Source organism: Lactuca sativa, chromosome 1, assembly GCF_002870075.4.
Source record: "Lactuca sativa cultivar Salinas chromosome 1, Lsat_Salinas_v11, whole genome shotgun sequence".
Taxonomy (NCBI): Eukaryota; Viridiplantae; Streptophyta; class Magnoliopsida; order Asterales; family Asteraceae; genus Lactuca; species Lactuca sativa.
In genome coordinates this window covers 169,834,668-169,858,195 of record NC_056623.2, presented here as the reverse complement: position 1 = coordinate 169,858,195, position 23,528 = coordinate 169,834,668, and the positions used below count along the sequence as shown (strand labels likewise).

At 33.3% G+C, this 23,528-nt stretch overlaps 1 long non-coding RNA gene across 1 annotated transcript; it reads right to left on the bottom strand.

Moving 5' to 3' along the window:
• Positions 1–1,292: 1,292 nt before the first annotated feature.
• LOC111897996 (uncharacterized) lies at positions 1,293–3,801 on the bottom strand. Its single transcript, XR_002852454.3, has 3 exons — positions 3,589–3,801; positions 2,004–2,180; positions 1,293–1,730 (listed from the first exon to the last, which is right to left on the bottom strand). It is a non-coding gene; the product is annotated as an uncharacterized LOC111897996 (long non-coding RNA).
• Between the last annotated feature and the right edge of the window lie 19,727 nt (positions 3,802–23,528).

The following is a 23,528-nucleotide window of genomic DNA, read 5'->3' as shown; positions in this document are numbered from 1 at the left end:
TAACTAAAATGATTGGTCCAGAATCAATCATACGGGCACACAATAGATAGTGAAAACAAAATAACCTAACCCTATATATATATATATATATATATATATATATATATATATATATACTAGGTAAATTAAAGGCCCGTGCTAAGCACGACCCACTAAGGGCAATTTGAGTATTTCCTTCATTATTGTTTGAAGCATTGAAGAAACAAAATTACAATGTATTATGATCAAGGAATTCTAAAGATTTTGCTATTATAAATAATAACTATGTATGTTTCTATTATTGGTAAGAAAATGAAAGTATATGGCTATTTGAGGTAAAGAAATAAAAGTATATTGCTATTATAATTGAATGTAAAGGACAATGCCTATTTTGTTAAAAAAAAAAAAAAAAGTAAAGTCCATCGCTATCTCATGCATTACAATCTTGATTAAATTTACAAAACCCACCCTAAACTACCACAACTATGCAAAAAGAACCCCTTAACTTACCTTCATCGTAAAGCACGGCAGATCCTTCTTCATTCTATAACTTATGAAGTTACTATGAAATCTTTAATTATTGAAAAGAGAAAACAGTAGGATTTTTGCAATATGGAGAATCACACAAAATCCATTACATGTCTTTAAGCTATTATTATTATTATTATTATTATTATTATTATTATTATTATTGCATTAGACAGTTTGGTATTAGAATTTTTTTTTTCCATTTTAGCCATTATTAGCGTATAAAAACCAGAAACAAAGATTGGAATTTGCAATTTATATATGTATTATCAAACGGAATTGCATTATTGGCCATGGTTTTCATAATAAAAACAGTTGTCACAGAGATTCTACATTTCCATTTACCTTACACGGACTCAAATATGGTGATATTCACTATACTTATTATTTTATTATTGGGAAAAATACATAATAATAACTTACTTTCATCATTTTTTGATTTAGTCACTTAACTATTCTTATCGGCCTTTTTAGTCGTTATAGCCAATCTTAGTGTTTGGGTGAACCGATTATAGTTCTTCATTTTTGATAATTTAGGATAAAAAAAATCACATTTGGATTATAAATAACTGTTTGCTAAGCACGGGCCAAGAAGGGCGATTTTGGTATTTAAAAAGATTAAGGTACATAGGGACCTTTTGAAAACTCCCTTTTTTAACAGATGAAACAGTTGGGACTCACCTCTTTAACAGAGATGCAACCTTTCCAAGCTTCTCCTAGGTTACTTTTCCTGCCATAAAATGGCTTATGATGAAGATAACCAAGTAAGAGTGATGACCATATTTTTAAGCTGATAAGGGATCATCATATGAATTAATCAGAGATTATTACTTTTGTTTTAAAGATGATAATTTCATGAGACTAAGTTTTTATTACTTTTAAATTAATATTGATGTATTTGAAATTATGTTATCATGGTATTATAATATTTGTATGAGAACTGCAAATTGTAAATGATTCATAGAGATTTGAAATCATATACTAATATCTTTCTGGATTCCAGCTTCAATGCAAATATACCTTAAACATCACCTCAGTCTTTAAGCATTTGCTGCTATAAATGATATATTCTTAAAGCATAATGTTCTAATCAGATTTTTTTTGAAGTCCATCTCCAATCGATGTGTCATTGCTTCACATAAAAAAAATCTTGATACATTGTGTCACTTTCCAAGGTATTGACCAATAAAAATGGCATCTCTCCTGACTCCTGTTTTCACAGCCTGCAAAGACCACATAAACAGGCTTATAAAAAAGGATGAAAACAACTTACCAAGAATTCCATGCCTAACACTTTATGATCATACAGTATAAAATTAGCTGCATACGGATCATTAAGTTGATGACAATGTTTAGTTTTTTGGTTAATAGTGAAGATGCAGCATAATATTTTCATAATTGAACAAATTATTATATTTATACTGCTACCCATCCATAATTAGTCCATTTGGTGAGGTTATATTAAATCCAATCAAGCATAGGGCAGAGCACCCGACCTTATATATCCTAGCAAAGTTGATTGGTATGGTAGTACTTGAGAAATAGTAATATGTCCAGTTTGCATCAGTAAGATATCCATGAAACCAACAACAATTTTGCCTATTCGTGGGGTTTAACCACTCAAACTTTCATGGAGTGCAAAATGTATGCAATTTAGACTACGTGTCATCCGCCTGCATCAAATTTCTTTACAATTAATTTATTATTTATCGAAGTATAGTTATTAAATTGCGAGGTATTAGGAGCAGAACGATTAACTTTCAGGTTATCTTTAGTGCTACATGCTGCAATTGTAATTCTAAATTTCCTGCTTCTTTAAATCATTTATTATCAAAATATTAAATATCCACACTTTCTCTTTTAAAAGTTAGCTGCATGGAAAATATCTGATAAAGGAAAATATATGATGACGATAATCAAAAAGTAGATTAAAAGCAGTGGTTAGCGTTGCGTCAGTCACCACCTACACCTCTAGAAATCGTTTTGATAACAATTATCAAGAAAATTAACAAATCGTTAACATCAAAATCAGACTAAATCCAAGAGGAAAGTGAAATGGGAAGAAAAAGTGAACTGGGGAGAGAATGTAGTGGTGGTGTAACGACTCCCAATAGTTGTGACAGTTCTAAATCCAAAAAAGGTTGAATACTTAGTTGATAAGGTTGAACTGGCAAAAATCATAAGATTGCATTTTTCATTAAGGAAGAAATGGATATTAACTAAATGCAAGTGTTAACTATATAATGGGTTGTTCTTTTTCCATTGATTAGTGTTGTAGCTGTTACTATATTGATGTGTTTTTTCTTATGGTATATTCATTTAGATAAATTGTATATATGTCTGATTTATTGTTCACATATACTTAATGCTGATCAACAATTTGCAATTTTGTTAACATAAGACAGAGGAGTACTGAAACATAATAAGATCATGATGCTTGAATTAGTAATTTTGACTGTAACAGAATTAGACCATGATGCTTAATTTGCAATTTTGGATATAATAAGGAAATTTTCATTTCCTAAGTTTAAAAAACATTTCTAATTAATTTCAACTTGAAGTTTTAACATTATTCATAAGTCAAAAAAAAATTAAAAGACATCAAAAACTATACATAGTGGACGTATTTTTTTACTATTTTTTTAAAATTTGAATGAAAACAGTTGAATGTATTAGGAACATGAAAAACAAAATTCCAATTTAAAGGCTACGTCATTTTTTTTTAATTTGATGGAAAAATGAATGTTTTGCCATCACACAATTAGAAAAATACATGTAGTTTGAGATAATTATAGTCAATTTTAGTTTGGGATACAGACCCAGGTACGACACCAACCTTCATGAAGATTGGGTATTATGCCTTTGAAAAGGGAGTAACCAAACAATTGAATTTCTTGATGTGTGATACTTATTGGCTTGACTATATGTAAGAGGATGTTCATTATGACGTATGGAAGATGGAAGGTAGATTTAGGTCATGAAATTGTTAGATGAAACATCAACGGGTCAAGAAAGTCATTCGATTAGATTATCTCTAAAGTAGTTAAAGTCGAAATGAAATTAGGGTTCATGATGATGTACCTGTGGGGAAGAAAGCACGTCGGAAGATCACTTTGATTCTATGTTCTGTGTTTCTGATCGATTTGAAAATGTTGTCATTGAAGGAACTTGTTGCTCGGTTAATTGTCGGTGGGAAATGTTGTCGACTTCTTCATGGGGAGGAGGCAAATAGGCAAGAGATGGTGATTTATAGGATGAATGTGTTTATGGTATTTCCTTTAGCCGGACAATGGTTGCGACGATTGGGAAGGATTTGAGTCGACGTTTTGTTTGTAGGATGCGTCGTTTAGTGTTGGGTTACGTGGAGGAAATAGAACCCCGTGAATTTGTTGTACGCGCCTTTGGAATAAAAGGGCTTTTATATATAGTAATGATATATATATATATATATATATATATATATATATATATATATATATATATATATATATATATATATATATATATATATATATATATATATATATATATATAGGAAAGAGTTATATGGAAAATGAATGATTAGGGCAACACATATTTGAACCAATGAAAACATGACAACACATCACTTCCACAATAACTTCCACAATACATTACTTGTGAAGAAAGAAATGGACACGTGTCATTTGATTATTGGTTCCAGTAGATGTTGCCCTAGTTATTTGTTTTCCATAGAACTCAATCCTATATATATATATATATATATATATATATATATATATATATATATATATATATATATATATATATATATATATATATATATATATATATAGGGTTAGGTTCATTTGAGACCACCTATATTTTGTGAGACCGTGAGACGTATTTTTTTATTTTTTTTCAATTTATTTTAGTTAATTCAAGTTCTGAAAATAATATTTAAAAAAAGAATTTTTTGATTTTTCCTATTATTTTGTATTTTAAAATTATTTTTAGAATATGTACAGTGTAATATTCTATTTAGAATATTTCACGTATTTTTCAAAAAAAAAATAGAATTTTTTTTTATTTTTTTTTTAGTTAATTCAAGTTCCGAAAATAATATTTAAAAAAAGAATTTTTAGATTTTTCCATTTATTCTGCATTTTAAAATTATTTTTTAGAATATGTCAGTGTAATATTCTATTTAGAATATTTCACGTATTTTTCAAAAAAAAAACGAAATTTTTTTTTATTTTTTTTATTTTTTTTAGTTAATTGAAGTTTCGAAAATAATATTTAAAAAAAGAATTTTTGGATTTTTCCATTTATTTTGTATTTTAAAATTATTTTTAGATTTGGTCTCACGGTCTCACAAAATTAGCATGGTCTCAAATGAACCTGAACCTATATATATATATATATATATATATATATATATATATATATATATATATATATATATATATATATATATATATATATATATATATACTAGTTGTTAGCCGCGTCAATTCAAGTGTCTTCGACCCAAAAGTACAGTGAGGAAAACTCAGTTTGCAAACTGAATAGACAATATATATATATATATATATATATATATATATATATATATATATATATATATATATATATATATATACTAGTTGTTACTCGCGTCAAGCTACTGGTGCAAATAATTTTTTAGAAATTAGTTTTTTGAGGTAATTAGTTCTTTTGCGTTAGTTTACAATATCAAAACAATTAACAAGAGTCGTTTAGTAGAAAGGAAATCAATAATAATTAAAAATAAAAAGTTGATATTATTTACAAATGTACATGAACAAATGATTGATTGTGCTTTATTAATCGTTTAACACTTCTTTATACATCACATCTGATATATAAATTTCACTGTCATTGAATTGTTCGTCAGGATTCATTAATATTTTTGTATTTGCACATGATATCTCTATGGATAATGTCACATAAAGTTGGTCATTCGAAAAAACCAACTTTGGAAGATAAATACCCACATTCGAAATTGTTTGCCCATGAGCTTTATTGATTGTCGTCACGAAACATATTCACAAATAGTTTATGTTCGGAAAAAAGTTTTCGGGCGATGATTAGTTGTATTTCGTCGAATAGTTTTGTTTTGACGATGTTGTGGCACTCGCACAATATAGAGTCAACAAATGGTTAAGATGGTTGCAACATACGTATATGGGTTTTCAAAATATCCGTCACCAAAAAACCTACAAACGCTGCCCATTTGTTGGTTACAAACCATATTTTTCTTTTAGGATTAGTAAACGGAATTGGTAGAATCTTTAATAGGTGTATTTTTAATTTTCGAGTTTTTGTTAATCATATTGATAAAGTTTAACAGTAAATATTTTGGAAGAAAGTTAACAAATTAATGAATGAAAGCATAATGATATGTAAATGATTTCGTCGAACCAAGTTTTAGAAAAAAGAAAATCTAAGGTTAAATCCATAAAAATCATTGTAATGTAATTTAAAATCAAAATAATATTTTATGGTTTTATTATCGAATTATTTGTTTATGATATAATTGCTAAGTATTTGTTTGTTTTTTTTTTTTTCTTCAAAAACCATTTTAAGTTTTTCCCATTATTGAATTGTAAAGAAAACTATTGAAAAAATAAAAAATAAAATAAAATAAAATAACTAGCTAAAGTTTTTTTTTTTTGTAAAATAAAGTCGAGAAAACAATCGTAAATAAAACTGAATGGTTAACCCGAAACAATTTCGAACTATATTGATATTTATAGAATTCAAAGTATTATGTTGTGGTTTTATTTCGTAAAGTAACAATTTTTTTGTTGATTTTAATTTGTACATACAACTCTCTATTCAAATTCATGACTCCTAAGTATTCTAACTCAAATCCAATTCATGGTTTATATAAAGTGTTCAAAAAAACTGAAATAAAAATAGTGTTATCTAAATATATATTAGATTCAGGAATAATAATTTCACATAATTTGACATGATATTTGTTTCTTTGATTATGTACAACTTTCTTGTGTCAATTTTACTTAGTAAGTTGGATTATGTTCTTATCACAGGCAAGTGAATAATGAAAATCTACGAATATATATATATATATATATATATATATATATATATATATATATATATAGAGAGAGAGAGAGAGAGAAAGAGAGAGAGAGGTAGGTTCAAATGTTTTCTACATCTATTGTGTGCTAGAATGCACCAATAGGAATTTAGTATTAATTATATGTATATTAAATGTTATCCATACTTATAACTCATTTTTATGGAAACTAATTAAATTCGTCATTAATGTCAATAATAATATTCTTTCAGAATAAATTCATATCTAGAAGAATGAGAGTGTATTCGTTCTTCATATTACATACAACTTTATTGTATTTTAAGTGATTGAGTCTTGAAACAAAGTACGAACTCATATATAAAAACCTAGATGCAAATTCATTCTGAAAGAATGTTATTGTTGTCATTAACGACGGATTTAATTAGTTTCAATAAAAAGAGAATTATAATTATGGATATCATTTAATATACATATAATTATGTAAATCATTTAATATCCATAATTATTTAATTAAATAATTATTTAATTTACTAAATTTCTATTGGTGTATTCTAGCACACAATAAATGTAAAAAACAAAATATCTAGCCATATATATATATATATATATATATATATATATATATATATATATTTGTAACTAATTCCAATATAGTTAACATTGAGAAATTTAAATGTCTTTAAATTATCAGGAACATATTGATGCTTTATTATTATCTAATCATTTTCACTATCATTAAATTATTCTTTTGAAAGCACAAAGTCCTAAATATTGCATTGGTTCGTGATTTTATTCCAAATTCCTTTTTTGATTATAAGTATAGAACCGATGCATAAAAGACTACCCTAAACTAAAGGACACATATGAAACTCTAATCACAAACCAAATCTTGTTTGACCCCTATATTGGTTGGAGTGTGATTAAAACCAGAATCAGTCTTTGTAAGCCATTAAATGCTCCAGTTTAGGGTTAACTTTTGTTGTCACTGTTTTTGAAGAAGGGCTGGCAGCCTATGATTGCACCAAATTAAAGGTAGCGGTCACTAAAAGGGGCAATGTACTTTAATGACATACACAAAAAAGACATTATAATTTGAAATCACCAATAGGTTACTTCTAGTGCAAACTAACTCTGGAATCACCTACCATGCAAAAACAGGTGGTCCAAAGAGTTAAATATATCTACATGAAGCTACAATAAAGAAGAGAAAATAAGATAATTTATGATTTTGTTAATATTACTTCTCCCATGAACATGACAAAAGTTATAGAAAGCAATATTGCAACAACCTGAATAAAAACTTCGCTACATATATTGGAAAGGCTCGGATTCTTAAAAACATAACATAACTTATAAAAATTAACCAACCACATTTACATACATCCCATTCTTTTGTCCCATATATGTTAAAGAGACTTAAATCACAAAAGCAGATACAGTAATCCGAAAAGAAGTTAGCAGCTACAACAACCAGAAAATAAATTTTAATCTAAGCATATGAAATTAGCAAACATTTGAGTTTTTTTGTGATATCTTCAGAACCTACTATACAATTTAATTGGAAATAAACCAACAACATGAGGAGGCGAATCAACAAATATATCCAAGCAAGTATAAAAATTGGAGATGTACAAGCACAAAGTCCTATTGTAAATCAGAATATTTATACAATATAAGATTAACTTTTGAGATGTATTTACTGATTATCAATAGCTCACCTGTTAACATGCGAAATCATATGAAACTTATAAAAGTCTTCATGTCATTAGGTATTTCTCATCCGATGAATCATGATATTCTAAAAAATCCATAGTTCTATTGACTATCCTTTTACAAATATCATCCATAACTGATAGTGGCATACTTAGCCTTATATTAAGTATAGATTTTTTTATCATTTATTAGCTAATTTATTTCATATCATGGACAAAAGATACTTAAAAGTGTTTAAATTGTGTTTTCAGTCCAAAAGCGAAGCTCGGAAGCAAAAGGAAGCAGGAGAAGCGGTTGGGAGATCGGGAGTTGAACAAAGAAGAAAAATGCTAAAAATACAAGGTACTCGGCGAGTAGGGTCGACTATTCGGCGAATCTCATTGAAGATTCGAGAGGATAAAGACTCCGTGACTTACCGTGTACGGGAATTAAGGGATGGACTCGACGAGTCGGTCATGGACTCGGCGAGTCAGTTCGAATCTATAAAAATAGTTGTCCAGATCGACACAATGTATTCTGGAACCCTTGGGAAGGAGCAACCTGCGAATCAGAGCCAGGAGAGATCTGAAGAACGAAGATACAGCCCTAAAACCAATTCCAAAGGAGAATTGAGGCAAAATTACATCATTCTTACTTTAGTCTATTGTTCTTCATCATGTTTAGACTTTTAGATTTCGTTTTTATGTTGTTAATTACCTTAATCATGAGCTAAAACTTTTAAACTTCTGTTTGGGGAGACAATATTGATACTATGGTTTGATTTATGGTAGGATTAATTTAATATTGGTGATTTTGTTGATTCTAGCTTGTTAAAGAACCTTGTGTGTGAATGAGAACTAATTTTCTGTTAATAGGAAGATAATTAAGTTTCATGAACATCTCTTAATTGCTACTTCATATAATTTATGTGACCACTTTATTATATGACTAGGATTAGCGACTGTGAAACTAGAATTAATAGAAAAATAGGTAAATTCATGTATGAGCTTGTGTGATGACCATCAACAAGAGGTTAACTAAAGGACCAAATTAGTTAGCTATTACAAGTCTAAATTAACCCGAATAAATAATCTAGTGAATTAAATTAAATTAGACAACTGGCCACTGTTTGAGTTAGTTTGTTCTCTAAGGATTAGTGCAGCGAACGTGAATCTAATCACTTGAATCGGTAACCAATAGAAGAATTAATCCATTGCACTATTACCATAATTTCAGCCATAGGATCAATTGAGTTGAACTAAACAGAAGTTCCCTTTGCCATTGAATTTAGTTGAATCTTTGCTTTTCTAGTTTTTAGTCTAAGTAATAGTTAGTAAGTTTCTAGTCTTGTAAAACTAGAAAACCCCTTTTTATTATTTAATTTAAGATAAAATTAGTTTTTAGTTTTAATTTACTGTTCCCTGTGTTCGATACCCTACTTATTTAGCTTTACCACAATTGATAGGTCCACTGCCTTTGTGTGTTCATTTAATAATTAAAAGTAGGTTTAAAACTAGTTCTTTTAACACACATCAATAACCGACTATCTTGGAAAAAAAATCTTGGTTAATTATTTCTTTACCTCCTATATTAACACCTCTTTAAAACCCATAATTATCAAAGACACAGACAGGAAAAAGCCAAATTAAAAGAGAACATACCCAAGAAAAGATAGCTAATTCTGAAATTGATAAAATGGGTGTAGGTACTTACATTTACAGATGAAGTGAAATCATCTTTTTGTGATGATTTTGCTCCATAAAGCTGTAGATGGGTAGACATGAATTAATTGAAGAAGAAAGAATATGCCCTAAGTATTCCAATAACGACTACTAAGAACCATCAAGCAACTACAACATAAACTGGACATATACTTAAATTTCAATAAATCCTCCCCCTTTAACTACATGTATTTCATGAAGATCTTGTCCAAATCAAGATAAACTACAAGAAATTAAAATATTAAAAAGACTTGACCATCAGAAGGTACCTTAACTTAAAAAGTTATCCCAACAACTTATTTGCTTGATTTGGCATAGTTGGTGTCTTCAACCACTTGTATAATCATATTGTCCTAATTTATGGTAAAACTAATAAATAGGAATCAGGAAAATTTGAATAGTAAAAGCCTTTAAGCATACTTGTTGTTTCAACAAAAATACTCTAAGACCATTACTTTGAACATACAACCCGTTTTATACTAATCTCAAAGTGGAATAATAATGGGATATGTATGTTTACAAGAGACTTCCCTGAATGGGTTTTGCTTCCAGTGGGTTCTCTTTTTATTCTTGCTTTTCAAAAATCAAAGGGCCTCCTACCTCTATAAAAGTAACAAGTGATTAGTCAATCATTATAAAAAAAGGCATAATAAAATAAACACGTGTACATAATCATTATAAAAAAGGCATAATAATATAAACACGGAAACATACAACAACTGTTAATAAGTTACAGATCTAGGAAAACTAACAAGTATGATTTCTGAATGTGTAAAATCGCTACCCAATCATCTAAAATGACGATGAATTAGAAACCAAAACATATATCAAGATCGTTGCTTAGGTCTTTGCTTGAAATCAAATGAAATCTCTTATCTACAAGACATCATCATCGACAGTGATGTTTAGGGCCTGAAATAGATATGAAGAGTAAGGTTTAGGGATAGAAATTGTTTCTTACCTTGAATGCCAGTTGTAACTTTTTAAAACGTGACAAACAAAGAAAGAAAACACATAAAAACGACCTGAAACTCCTTACCTGATTATCCAAATCCGATGTTATTTATCACAAATAATTAGAATCATAGTATGTTTATCAATATATTCAAAATTGAAAGTGATAATCAGTTTTAAAGTCCATCCACATACTTAATTACTTGAATTTACTTAATGAAGGTGTTTGTGAGAGTTGTTCATGAAGCTAACTGGATGAATGAGATGTAAATAATCACTTATGATTTCATACCTATCCGACTGGAGATGAATAACACAATTAACACGACGATTAGAAGCTACTTGGGTTTACCGGTAACTTGTAACAAACATTACAAAATTATCATTAAACCTGTAATAAAAACAAAAAATACATATTAAAATCTATCAAGCTACAAGGGATTACCGATGAAAGGATGCTTACAGTTCAAAATTGCAAAATGAAATCAATTAGTTGTGGATTTGTTCAACACTTATGTGGATAGTTACAACCCTATATAGAGAAAGAAAGGGTGAGTATGGGTGGTTTTTGTGTGTATGCCAATACATATAGAGAAAGAAACCCCTAGCCATCCCAACCATCCAGCCGATGCAAAAGTCTTAAACTTCACACTCGAAATTAATATATATATATATATATATATATATATATATATATATATATATATATCAAGAAAATCTTACCTTGATATTCATGACATTAGAAAAACAACGAAATAACCAGATATCGTTCTTTTTGCATTTAGATTTCTCAACTTGATGATTACTTTGGAATGAATACTTGTGGAATAACAATAGGGTATGAAAGGCTATAGGGGCGGCAGCCAAACCCAAACCCTAAATCGCAGTTGGAGAATGAGAATGATTTATCGAATAAACCTTATCGAGGAAGGAATACAATATTTAATATTTGAATTTTATGTTATTTTCGGGTATGATTGAGCAAGAAAGACGCAGAGACATGAGATAAGGCTAGCCACATAAAAAGGTTGTACATAGTGTTGTAGAAGTTATACCTCTTAAAATTCAAAAAAGATTGAATATGCTTTATAAGATAGTTAAGATATATATATATATATATATATATATATATATATATATATATATATATATATATATATATATATATATATATATAGGGTTAGGATTAAATATGAATCACATGTATTGTATGAATGTGTGACTAACTTCTAGCCTTTAGATTAAAAAAATGAAAGGATATGATAGTAGGATACATGTTACTAACATGGACTAGCAATTACTCTATAATTACACTTAATTAATTATAAAGGCAAATATTAAATTTTATGAAGAGAGAAATGAAAATTACTTATAGCAACTAATTACATCAAATTAATTAATAAAAATAAAACGAAATATTATATTTTATTTAATACATTCAAATATATGTTTTTAGCATTCGACGTAATGAAACATATATGAATTGGTCACACATTCATACAATATTTGATGATTATATATATATATAATATTTATTAAAACAATAATCCAATATATTTTATAATCAAACAAAAACCTACAAAAATCAATGTCTGTATGGATTTTTTGAAAAAAAAACATATATTGCTTTACAATAATCAATATTTTGTAAAAATCTTTTTCTTGTTTTTAGAACAACAAGAGTACATTAAACTAATTAAATTAAAAAGAAACAAGCCAACAAGGAAACTAGCCAGAAAACAAAGTGTACAATAACAATCAACTAAATCTAGAAACCAAGGTGGGAACTAAGCAATCAACTAAACACTAAACACCAAGAGCAATAAACTAAACACTAAACACCAATAAAAGAGGAAACTAAGAACCATTAAGGTTATGTTTGGCGCGCCACAGCTAGCTGTTAAACTAGCTTATTTTTCGAGCTTTTTTGTATTGTCGTGTTTGGTAAGCCAAAAAGTAGCTTATAAGCTAGCTTTTTAAGAAGCTACTTAGACTAGCTTTTTAGGAGCTTTTTTAATATTTTCCAAATACACCCCTTAATTAATTATAGAAACACATACTCTTACATGTACTTTTATGTAATTTTATATATTTCAGCTTACTTTTCAGCTAGTTTTACCAAACATTATTTTTTTATCAGCTAGCTTTTCAGCTATCAGCTAGCTTTTTATTTAACAGCTAGCTTTTCAGCTAACAGCTAGCTTTTCAGCTAGTACGCCAAACATAGCCTAAACCGGAATAGTAGAAAGCAACACCCACACATTGTCAATCACATTTTTTCCTTGAAGGATCTAAATCAATAAATAAGTCAACAAGAGCAACAACCATGCCTTTACTTTGCAACCTGATCAATAGAGTATAATCTCAGGGGGAAAATGTCTATATTTTGAGCAAATCGGAAAAAGGCTTCTAGATGAAGCATTTGACAACAAGCATCATTTGATATCCCTTATTTTACGGCTAATTAAAAAAAATATGCTTATTTAAAACAAAGTATTCTTCTATTGGTGTGGAATTTGTCACAAAATGTTATTAATGTGAAATGATATCAATATCAAAGACATTTCCAAAGAACGTTTTTCATTAATATTTAAAAGCTTGGGTTGTCATAACTAATACATAAACATAATCATAAACTAGTCTTTACAAGCCTTACATCAATTTATTTAATGACATAAAACTCCTTAAATCTCTCGGTAGTGTAACATCTTGTGACATCCCCCTTTTCACGGCCAGAAAAGACCGATTTTGTTTATGCTTTATAAAAACCAGAGTATCTCTTTTAATAAAAATGTTGCGGAATTTGTTCCCAGAAAAACATGATAATCACGTTATCAAATCATTTCTAAAGAAATATATTTTTATTCACTTTTAAAACATTTGGGATGTCATTGTCAATACAGAAACATAAGCATAAACAGAACTTACATTTATTTACACTAGTGATCTACATCTCTTTTAAATCTCTCAGTGTAATGTAACTTCATATCGACACCTGTGATATAAATAAACTGAGTGGGTCAGGTTGGGAAACCTGGTGAGTACATAGGGTTTTCAACCCATAATAATATAATTATTATGTTTAATCATCAAACAGTTAACCCAATTACCCATCCCCATTATCCTCTTTATTCTTAAGGATCTACCCTAAGAATCAGCTATTTCTTGTTCATTCATTCCTAAGGAATATCCTAAGGAATAGGTATGAATTCCATCATTGTAAATGACACATCTGTCAAGCACAACTGCTAGTTCTGTCACTTAGGCGCAACTGCCAAAATTGTGACATTCTCTATGGGGCGCATCTGCAGGAATAGTCCTTTTAGGCGCATCTGCCGGGGTTATGAGGTTCTCTATTAGGCGCTTCTGCCGGTAGAGTCCTTTAGGTGCATCTGCCAGGGTTTTATTAACAGTATCGTTTTCGAGAGTCCACTCGCAATACATATCAATGGGTTTTTAGAGTACACCAGTGAACACATCGTTCACAACACCTACAGGTTGTGAGCATGCTAGTGTTCCGCTGGACTGTCTAGAATAGTCCATGGTTGTCATCCATACTCTGCTGAATGACGGGGCCATCATTTGGGAAAAAGGATTATCACATCGTCCACCTCTCACCCTCACCTCACGGTTTATTTCACCTCTCAACTCATCATCCAACTCATATTTCATCTATTACATCTACCCATGTCTTACCCCAACATTTTCATAGATATAAAATACATATACAGTTTAAATAATTTAAAACGTATATAAAATCGTTCATCCAGCATAGACAGCAAGTACTTAGGTAATATGCACACATAGCACGTAATTTTTATAAAACACTTCATATCTATGTGTAAGATGAAAGGGACCATGCACTCACCTGAGTAGGTGATGACTCGGTACTCGGACAACACATCGTTACTGTTAAAACAATTTCCCTTGGACAAAACCTAGTATCATTACCACTAGAGTTTAGTCTAACGTTAACCACGACTATTTAATAGTTACTATTATATAAGCGTTAAGAAACACTCCTATATAACTCATAATAATAGCCCAAATACTTATTATAAGTTCCTAATAACGTTACTATATTAAAACATAAGCTATACTAAAGATAGGATAGGTATAGCTCACTTACAACGGGTTTTTCTCAAAACCAGGCTTTGCTGGAGCAGCATTTCCTAGCCGAAAGGCTCTTTTCTCGGGACTTCGGGAGCCTCAGGGATTCCTTCGGGTGCTAGGGGGTTTACCTAGACTTTAGGGGGGGGGGGGGGGTTGGGGCTTTAGAGAGAGAAAGAAGGGTTTGAAGGTGTGAGGAAGTGAGGGAACCCGACACCTCTATTTATAGGGGTGATGACTGATTGACTCGCTGAGTAGGAGGATCTACTCGCCGAGTTGGGGCATGTGGCAGCCTTCTGGTGGTGCCACGTGTCCAATTCTGGTGGTGCCACGTCACCCCCTATCGCGTATCAGCCTTTGAACTTAGAAAAAACATAACTCTCGCATACGAGCTCTATTTTCGACGTTCTTTTTTTCAACGCGTAGGTAAAATCAAGATCTACAACTTTCATTTAGACTCCGTCGGCTAATTCTCGACCAATCTCAAATTTAACAGTAGGAGGCGTTTAGACTGTTCAATGACCGCGAAGAATTCGTAACTTCTTCATACGGACTCCGTTTTCGTCTATCTTTTTACCGTTGAGTTCCTATTAATGAGATATTCAACTCTCATTTAGGTCGCATAAGCCAAAAACCACTCAAACTAAAAATCGAGTTTCGGGCCGTGCACTACTATGCCAAATCTTAGAAAATTCATAACTTACTCATACGAAGTCAGATTTGGGCGTTCTTTTTTTGTATGTTCTCGGCTTAACGTATAATACAAATTTCGTCTAGATTGCTAAGGCTAAAAGTCGCTCCATCGTAAATATACTATTTACGCTTCCCAGTGTCGTGCCGGTTTTGCCGTAAAACTTCGACGGGCCATAACTTCTTCGTTATAACTTGGATTTCGGCGTTCTTTATATGTACAGAAACCTTGAGACATATTCTACAACTTGGTTAAGACTATTTATTATAAATAATATTTTTCCTAAAAATTCATTTTCGATACTTATTGTCTCAAAATTGACTAGCCTGGATCTACGGGCGTTACACATCTCGACTCCCAGGTATGATATTTAATTATTTTGTTTCTTTTTGTCAGGGCAACTCGACGAGTTGGGAGCAACAACTCGCCGAGTAGAGAATATTATGGTCGCAGGATTTTTGAGTTTACTCGACGAGTCGGAGGACCCACACTCGATGAGTAGGAGTTGAGTGAGAAAGCCCTAATTTTCAGGTTTTGTGTCCTATTTAAAGGACCTTGAGCCCTCATTTTCGCCTCCCTTATCATTCTAACTTTCTGTGAGAAACCCTAATCGTGAGTATTTGCTTGTGAGAGAGAGAAAGAGAGAAGCTAACTTTGGGTGTTCTAGTGCATATTTGGAATAAGATTGAATAACATCAAGCCTTGGAACGAGAAGAGGCTTTTGGGACAAGCGTTTTTCGGTGGTAGCTTCAGTTTGGAGGTAAAAATCTACCACCTTGAGCAATCCTTTTCATACATCTCTTTCTAGGGAGTTTTAGGTATTTTCCCCTTATATTGTAGTTTTGAGTTGCTGGAGCTTGTCATGGAGTTGAGACTCCATATCTAGACAAAAGGAGGTCCCATGAGCCCAAAGATCCAAGCTTCATCAATCTTTGGACAAGTATTTATGCATGAAACCCCTTATGGAGCTTGTTATTGCATTTTAAGCCTTAGATGCCATGCATGAACGTAAAGCTTGCAACTTTACGTGATAAGTGAGCCTTAGAAGGTTTGATCCCGAGTATGAGACGGCATTTCTGCCTAAAACGTCTAATTGAGGATAGGTTATGAAGGGACTCGACAAGTCAGTTAGCTGACTCGACGAGTCGGTTAGGGTTTTCCTCGACGATTCTGGACACGTGTAACTCGATGAGTTGATGAGACAAATCGATGAGTTAAGTTGGATTTTCACGACACTTCTGAGGAAACGAGGGGACTTGTGACAACCTGAAATTTATCCCGTCATTGTAACCTCTTCTTCCGTTAATAAAACTCGTTCTTATAAACTTTTCCGTTAATATTTGGATTAGGTTATTTAAATTAAAAAGTTTTTAGTTTACGACCACGTCGAGTTACGACCACTTAATCAGGTACGGCCATAAGCCCCGTTTAACGTTGGTATCGGGTAGATTTCCTTCGGGCCACAAACTCAAACCCCTATATAAGAGTGAGGGAACCTCATTTACACCCTTTCCAACCTCTCTCTACTCTCTCTCTCTTCAAAGCCGATTTCGATCCAAAAACACCTCTTTCAAGCTCCATAATCGTAAGTGATCTATCCTAGCTTGTTGTTTCGCTTGATATACATGAAAATTCGTGTTTAAATCATCCAAAAGCCTCAAAATCATGTGTTTACAGAGCAAGAACACTCTTGGAACGCAAACACCCATAAGTGGGGTTTTGAAGCCCCAAAACCCTTCCAAATCACTTCTAGTGCTTAGCTACGACTTAGGGACTTGCATGTATGAGCTTATAGCACCAAAAACTTGTCTTTTGAGAAGTAAACATGAGTTTACGGGCCAAGAACATCCTTGGACTGTAAACCCCTCTTCATGGGCCGTGAACACCATTTAAGGTGTTAAATTTCCCCTTAAACACCTCCTATGGCTTGGAATAATGTCTAGAACCAACCAACATCAAAGTAGGACCCTTAAACACCAAGGAAACCATGAACTTAGGAGATTACGGCCGTAAACCCCCCAAGGATTGGTCCCTTGGCCATAAACTCCTCTAAGGAGGTCAAATGGTGCCCTAACTTCCTTCCATGGCTTGTATATTGGACTAGAATCATGTATGCTTAACCTAGAACCATCAAAACACAAAAGGAAGGGACAAGTAAGAGTTTACGGCTATAAACTCACTATTTACAACTGTAAACTCCCATAAATGGTCCATATGAGGACTTAACCACTTCCTATGCCCTAGAATTGAACCTAGCCTAATTCTTCAAGTGTTATAAGACCTTTGAGCAACCAAGAACACACCACCCATGAGTTTACGGCCGTAAACTCATGGGGATATGTTCATTGGGCCAAAATCTCCCCAAAGAGTTTACTCTTGAAGAGTAAACTCCCTAACTAGGCCATACACCCCCTTATTGCAACCCAATAGCCTCCTAGCACTTGTAGCAAAGTGTTTTCATGCAGTAGGACATCCTTACTTGTTTAATTGGTTATTATATGACTAATTAGATACTTAAATGTATCATTACATGTTAAATAGGATCCGAGTGTGTGTTCAAGTCCTCACTTGACACCTAGCGTCCTATACCGTCCATTCATCCGAATCGCCAACGTCAGGTGAGTTCATACCCCTGAAATAACCTTTTAATTGATTTTAACTGCTTTTATAGGGGGGAATACAAGTTGAACTGTATAATTATTAGATAAATCATATGTGATTAATAACTGTATAGCAAAATAGATTATTCATGTTAAACTGTTTATCCAGCTTAAGATTTCCAAACCATGTTTTCGAATCTTGTTAAAGTATGAATATCCCTTTTTAGATCATTAAAGGTTATCCAAAGTTTTTCAAAGTTTGTTTACTAAAGAGACATCCAATCGTAATTTCTTATCAAAGGTTTTCTTCACTTAAACTGTTTTATAAAAATCATTTTCAAAGCTGTTTATGAAAGGTTTTTCAAAGGATTCCAAAGATTTTCAAAACTTGTTTTACAAAATGACATTAAGTCATAAATTTCTTATGTGTAAAGGTTTTCCAAAGGTTTCATCAAAGTTTTCTTCTATGCTTTTATTTCGTTAAATGCATGCATATATTTGTATAGTTATATAAATAATGTTTAAAGGACTTAGGAAGGCTAGTTCGCCCTATTTCCTTTTCCTCGTTGGGATGTGGTCTGGTGGGTATCGGGTATCCGTCTGAAGGTCGTTTAAACATTAGTTATATATCATGTATACATGTATAGACATAAAGGTTTCCATCGACCAGTTCATTTCCCTTGGGTAGCAAGGGCATCCTTCCATTCATCGTTCTTAGACATGAAACATTAGTAACTATTATAGGAATAGTTAGGAGGTTCTGTTTACTCTTTCCAGTACGGAGAATTCCAAAGGAGTCAGTTCATTCGCGAGTCTATATCATTATTCCAATACTTATAATATAATTCAAAATACGAGATGCATCTTCAGGACACGGATTTCACCGTTGTCAAGTTGGTAACCAAAGTCTCCTGGAGGGAGAGCGGGCATTGTGTATATAGATCTATACGGGACAGACACTCCCACACCCTGACTGCTAGCTACAGTCTCGGTCGACCAAGCCAAGGGGTGACAAATATCACATTCATTCTGACGCCTGCAGGGCGTCAAGTATTTGATTGTCAATCAGTATGGGTACGAGTATCTCTATGTTTACCTTATAATTCATGGCCTTAAGGTAACAAGAATTAACACAGTATTTTTAAACCAACCCACTTAGGATTACCGAATGTTTTAGACTTTGCTAGCTATGTCGTTAATTCGATACTGTCGGGAGTTTGTATTTCCATGTTTTAGACTTTGCTAGCTGTTTCGTTCATTCGATATTGTCTAGAGTCTGTGCTTCCTTTTGTTAGACTGAGTCAGGCGTATCATTCATTTGATACTCTCCTGGAGTCTATGATTTCTTTTGCCTTAGTCAGCAGTATTACTGCTGAGGTATATGTCATTTTTCCTCTAGTATTTTTACTTGTGGTATTCTCATATTATCTTTAAATTCAATACCGTATTTTGGTAATGATAGTATTTTGGGGAAAATTCCTCCTTAAAACATAAATCTGTCGGGTCTTGGTAGAAGGCTGCTTTTATTTAGAAAATATAGGATTTTCTGGAAAGAATTATAATACTCCGTAAACTCTAAACTACTATCTTTCATAAAGTTATTTTGAATAAAAATGTGTATTTATACAAATGACACTAAATACTTATGGACTCACCAGCATTATAAAAATGCTGATACTCACTTTCAAAATAACTTGTATTCTCAGGTCATCGATAGACAGGTACATCCCGCGAGCTTTTGCGAAGACAACCTAGTACCAAGTTGCATCTTGTTATGTTATGTATTTACTTTGATGTTGCTATGACATGTAACCTATGTAAAATTATTACTATTAATGCAATGGTTGTTGTACTTTGATTACTATACTGCATATGTTGTGATACTTGACATGACGTCATCCACCCTAGAACGTTTCCGCCGTTCCTGGTTTTGGGGTGTGATAGGACTCGACGAGTCATATAGATGAACTCGACGAGTTGGGTCAACATGGACTATTGACTTGAGTGTTGACTTCTGTTGACTTTTAGGGTTTGGTTAAGACTTGGATTATGGAGACCATTCAGGGCTAAAATGGTCTTTTACTTATTACAAGAGTTAGAGAGAGAGGTTGACCAAATTTATTTAGAGTTGTGGTTATAAGTGTTAATTAGAGATGATTATGACATGTAAGCGGGGATTAGACCGTTCGAGGGGTACGAGGTTTACTTGCTTACTTACGAGGTGAGTCTTCTCACTATACTTACCGTGAGTGGTAACTTTGTGTGACCGGAGGATCTTGTATACTATTATTGAGTATTGTGTTATCCTGCATTATGTCTTTGTGATTTATGTTGTGTATTATTCTGAGATTTATTGAGTTAGGACCGGAGGGTCCAACCCGAGTTGTGGGATCGGAGGGTCTCCACCGAGACACATTGACCGGAGGGTCTTTATCGAGATATAGCCATGAGAGGCTAATGAGATGTGTGTGGTATTTTGGGGAAACTCACTAAGCTTCGTGCTTACCGTGTTATGTGATATGTGTTTCGGGTACTTCTCAGGATCACGGGAATGTGCCGACTTGATTGTACAAACGAGATGGAGTTTATGTTTTGAGGATCCCAACTTTTTATTAAACAATTTATGAATTTGTATTTTTGACAATTTGACTATCGTGGTTTTTGAAATGTGATATTGAGAATTATGTGGTTTTGAAAACGAAAAATTTGTTTGAAAATTTACGGTGTTACAAGTAGATTCAAACATTAATACACCTAAACCTTCGTATCGTTACATGTGATACAAAGAAATTGAGTGGGTCAGGATTGGGAGCCCGGTTAGCACATATGATTTTCAACCCACAATATCATTATCATATTGTTTTAAATATATATTTCACAACAAACAATTAACCCGATTGCTCATTCCCGTTATTCTCGCTCTTTGATCCTAAATGATGATCTCAAGGGACCTATCCTACAAGATCATTGTGACAACGAGTAGATAATACTACTTTGAGGATTCCTTAGCAATATATGTCAATAAGGCAACCATGGGGATAGAGTACGTGAATGAACACACAATCCACATCCTTGGATAACATGATTCATTAACACCTACAAATTGCGAGTCTGCTAGTGTTCCACTGGACTGTGTATAAGCGACAGTGGTCTTCATCAATACTATTCTAGATGATTGCTCTCAGTAGTACAATAATAAAATGTTTTGGGTATGGTCTCTCACTGTAACATCCCGACTTCCATGTATATGATTTATTTATTGAAAGGCAAAAATCTCCTTGGAACTCGTCGAGTTGATGGCCTCAACTCGACGTGTAGAAAGCTTTTGAGGCCGCAAACTTTTGGACCAAATTGATGAGTTGGTAAGGAAGAACTCGACGAGTTGGTAGCTGGTTTAGAAATCTTAATTTTTAGGGTGTTGCACCCTATTTAAAGGCCTTATGGCCTTTGGATGGCCTCCTTATCCGCCCCCTCTATCCAAGAAACCTTAGTTTGTGCATTTTCTCTCATTTGTGTGTATGTGTGTGTGAGCTTGAGGAGTGCTTCTTGGTGCTCTTTCAGAAGGAGTTTGGAGTTTGAAGAAGCTTGATTGAGAGGAAGGATGTAGACCCGGGATCTTCTCTGTTGTTGCGACCATTTTGAGGTATAAAGTCGAAACCTTGACCATTTATTGCTTGGATCTCCTCTTTGGAAGTTTATTGTCATTTTGGGTTCATTTTGAAGGTATTCTTGGGTTTGGTCATTTCTGGAAGTTGCCTGTAACGACCCAAAAATCACGACTAAAAATTTCTTTTTAAAACATTACTAAATAAAACCGTTTCATAAGTCATAACATAATTTCTCGAGTATTAAATCAAAACATAACATCATCATCAGAGTCAAACGTTCCCAGGATAACTGCCTATGGTGTATGCACTGCAATCTTCCCGAGCTCCTCTTTTGAAAATCGAGTACCTGAAACCAAAACTGAAAACCGTAAGCACGAAGCTTAGTGAGCTCCCCCAAACTACCACATACCATTCAATACATATAAAGCACATACTGGGCCTTGCCCACTGCATCGGACCGAGGTACGGACTAACTGGGGCCTTGCCCCCCCCCTCCATCGAACCGAAGTCTGAAGCTGACTGACTGGGACCTTGTCCCCTTCATCGGACCGAAGTCCGAAGCTGACTGACTGGGACCTTGTCCCCTACATCGGACCGAAGTCCGAAGCTGACTGACTGGGACCTTGTCCCCTACATCAGACCGAAGTCCGAAGCTGACTGACTGGGACCTTGTCCCCTACATCGGACCGAAGTCCAAAGCTGACTGACTGGGACCTTGTCCCCTACATCGGACCGAAGTCCGAAGCTGACTGACTAAACACAGCATAGCATAACATATCAATTAGCATAAACACATAAATCCTGTCTGAGCCACGGAGGCGTCAAACATACTAATTACTGCATTGGACCGAAGTCCTGAAACTATAGCTAACTGAACGGGCCAGCATTGTGGCCTTAGACCCGTTCCTACTGGAAGGAAACTCACTTGAACTGCTGAGCTCTGCTGATAAACCTCTGGCTGCTACTCGACAATCTCCTGAACCGCTAATCCTCTAGCTCTCCGAGCTGCCAACATCCATATAACACTTAGTCCAACTGACCTCCAAATGTCAACTAGGTCAACTCTGGTCAAGGTCAAAATCCTGGTCAAAGTCAACCTTCCAGGTCAACCCTACTCGCCGAGTCCTCCTAATGACTCGCCGAGTTCATATGCTCAGGGTCTTTCTATATGCGACTCGACTCGCCGAGTCAGTCTATGACTCGCCGAGTCCAACTAGTTCCAAGCCCTGTCCTGGCCAACTCGATGAGTCACCACCCGACTCACTGATTCGAGTCTCAACTTGAAGGGTTTGGGGTTTCGCGACCTGACTCGCCGAGTCCACTAATAGACTCACCGAGTCCAAGACAATCTTCAACCAACTCGTCGAGTTGTTCTTCCAACTCGTCGAGTTCATGCTTAACTTCATCCGACTCGACGAGCTGTTCATCCCACTCGTCGAGTTCATCCTCATCTTCAAGCTACTCGCCGAGTCCACTCGAAGGACTCGCCGAGTCTATTCAGATCTCCATACATGCAAAGGACTTTTGAGTCATGCATGGACTCCATACTGCAGATCTACCCTTCCCACGCCTATTCCCCACGTAAAGTTGCAAACTTTACGT